Consider the following 3,659-nt stretch of genomic DNA (forward strand, 5'->3'; position numbering starts at 1 on the left):
CTCAGTTGTGTCCGACTCTTTGCAACCCCATGAACCACAGCACACCAGGCCTCCCTGTCCATCACCAACTCCCAGAGTCCACTCAAACTCATGTCCATTGAGTAGGCGATGCCATCCAACCATCTCATTCTTTGTTGTCCCCTTCTCCCCCTGCCTTCACTCTTTCCCAGCATCAGGGTCTTTTTAATGAGTCAGGTTTTCGCATCAGGTGGCCAGAGTTGAGTTATGATCTCTGTTTATTTTGTTTTTTTTTTTAAAGAGCTCTAATAATTTAATAGAAAATCAAAATTTTGCAAAGTAGTTACTTTCAAACAATATCCACTAATATACTCTTCTATAAATCTTTTTCCCTTGGTGAATCTTGCAAGCTATTATTTATTTTTTAACCATATTCCTACTTTTCATTCCTTTATCTCAAATACATCTGGATATTTTCTGTATGTGTGTGTGCTCTTTCTCCACATTTATATATTCTATCTCCATTGCTGTTCTCTTTGAATTGATGAATCAATCATTAATTATTCATCTTATACCACAGTATGTGAAAAATGGAAGAGATGCAAAGTAATCTAAGGCAAGATTCTTTCCTTCAACCAGTTTATAATAAACAGGTAAAGATTTAAAGTGGCTTGAGTTAAATAGTTACACGCTCTAATGACTGTAAAGACAATATAAATTAAGGAAACCTTGAATTGGAAGAGGTTCCTAGAGTCTCAGAAGGAATTTTAGAATTGAAGTGAAATTATATTGTCCCCTAAGACTTAGAGGAGAAAACAATAAATTTCATGCAGCTGCGGAATCTCCAAAGAATAAGTGAGAATAAAATAGCCTTACACATGAAGAAAGTACATATACGTTGGAAAGCCAAGAAGCCAGGAATGAAATCATTATTTAACACTAGGATATTTAATCTAGTAGTGTATTTTACCTTATTATTAAAATGTAAGATTTTGATAATGATTTCAAATCATACAGAAAATTATTTGATATATATTGAATATGTACTACTAAAATTCAACATTTTTGCAAAAAAAGAAATAGAAGCAAATATCCCTAAGCACATTAACAAAATAAAAACAAAATAAAATATACATATTTAGTAAATGGAGGGCTATTAGAAATATTTCTTTAGATATCAATAAAAATAAGGTATCATTATTTTACTGCTTTTTGTATTGCATCAGTAGTCCTAGGTTATATCATAATAATGATACACACTTTACTTTTCTTCATTTGCATATAATGATCTTATTTCCAATAGAAAAGCTAGCAAAAATTTTGATTACTTATTAAATATTGCCTGAGCATAGCAAGTTCATGGATATATACTCATTTAAAAATTTTATATGCTAACAAGAACTAATTAGAAAGCATAATTTAAAAATATTTCACTGAGAAAGAGGCTTAAAAGGGAGGGAATTATGCATATATACATATATATAGTTATGACTGATTTGTGTTGTACAGCAGAAACCAACACAACATTATAAAGCAATTATCATCCAAATAAAAATAAACAAATAAATTAAAAAAAAAATCTCACAATAGTAGAAGCATTTTCAAGTACCTGGGAACAAACCTAAAAAGCAAGATATATATAGGGATAATTATAGTTTTTAATGAATGTTTTAAAAATAGGACAATTATGTTCAAAGACGTATAGCATTCATTAATGAGAATGCTCAACAGTCAAAAGATATCAGTTCTCTATAAAAGAATACATAAATTCAAAGCAATGAAATCAAACCCACAAAGATTTTTTTTTTCATTAAAATTGAAAAACTCTTCACTAAATTCTTACGGAATTTTAAAGGTCAAGAATAGTCTAGACAATATAACATAAACCTAAGGAGGGAATATATGACATATAAAGTTTTAAGACACAAATCTTTAAAATTCAAGAATTTGGGTGTTTAGACATAGATAGGCATATAGCTTACTGAAAAACAGAACTTAAATATTTTGGGTATTGTTTTTAAATGAAACAATGTCTTATATTTTAAGACTCAGGTACTTGTATGATGACATAAATATATTGTTACTCATTTCAACATTATTTGTGATAGAAAGCAACCCTAATGAAGTAGACTTAAAAATTCTAAATACTTAAAAAATAGATAAATTATAAATACAGTGGATAATCAAACAGCAACAAGGTGAATACACTTGTACTTAAGTAGTTGAATTATATTTACCACAATGGATAAATTGTAGAAACAATTTTGCATTTACAAAAAATGTTATAAACATATATTATGACAGTAAGTTTTGTTGATTATATACACCAAAGTGTTTTCTCACTGTTTATACATATATATGTGGTATGTACATATACGTATACGTGGCGGTGATTTAAGCACTAAGTCATGCCCAACTCTTTGCAACCCCATGGACTATAGCCTGCCAAGCTCCTCTGTCCATGGGATTTCCCAGGCAAGAATACTGGAGTGGGTTGCCATTTCCTTCTCCAGGGGAATCTTCCCAACCCAGGGGTTGAACCTGGGTCTCCTCCTGCTTTGCAGGTGGATTCTTTAAATGGCTGAGCCACCAGGGAATAGATAACAGGAAAATCTAGGCATGTACATAAGCACTACATGATTAAAACATAGATTCAGTAGAACTTAGCTTTGAAGATAAAAGACAAATGTGAGATTGTAGAGGAATTATGAACACAGTTTCAACCAAATCTATAAAGCTTTATTTAAAATATTTCCAAATTTGCTCTCTTTATATCTTTTGCCTTGGACTAGAGTCAATGGAACTAATCGATGTATTATGTAATAGAGTAACAGCTTTCATATGAAAAAAAGATTCACTCTCTAGGTCCATCAAAAGCTCAATAAATTCTCTCTCTTTCTTATATTTCCTAGGTTTCCCAGGTGGCTCAGTGGGTAAAGAATTTGCCTGTAATGCAGGAGATGCAGGTGATGCAAGTTCAATCCCTGGTTCAGGAAGATTCCCTGCAGTAGAAAATGGCAAGTCACTCCAGTATTCTTGCCTGGGAAATCCTAAGGCAATCCCTGGAGAGTTATAGTCTAGGGGGTTGCAAAGAGCTGGACACGATTGAGCACACACACACACCATTCCTTATATTGCTGGTGGAGGTCATATGAAAGACTAAGGCTAGTAGAACCACTGTGATAATTTCTTAGCACATCTTGCACAGGTGGCTTGGCAACAGGGTTTAGATTGTAAGGGTATTTGAATCTGTACTTTATTCTTGACCTTTTTAACCTCAACTACCTCTGAGATAGAGATACTTGTATTTTAACTTGTTTCACTAATGGTGTCCCCTCTTTTGGATTTCCCCCTTGACATATGCATGCAGATCCCTTTCAAAATTATCCTGTGAAATTATAATTCACTTTGCTTATTTTGCTTCAAAAATCATTACTGTTTTCTGCTGCTACTGCTGCTGCTAAGTCGCTTCAGTCATGTCTGACTCTGTGCGACCCCTTAGACGGCAGCCCACCAGGCTCCCCCATCCCTGGGATTCTCCAGGCAAGAACACTAGAGTGGGTTGCCATTGCCTTCTCCAATGCATGAAAGTGAAAAGTGAAAATGAAGCCACTCAGTCGTGTCCCACTCTTTGTGACCCCATGGACTACAGCCTACCAGGCTCCTCTGTCCATGGGATTTTCCAGGCAGGAGTACTGGAG

The sequence above is a fragment of the Bison bison genome, unplaced genomic scaffold (genome assembly GCF_000754665.1).
Source record: "Bison bison bison isolate TAMUID 2011002044 unplaced genomic scaffold, Bison_UMD1.0 scf7180017864535, whole genome shotgun sequence".
Lineage (NCBI taxonomy): Eukaryota > Metazoa > Chordata > Mammalia > Artiodactyla > Bovidae > Bison > Bison bison.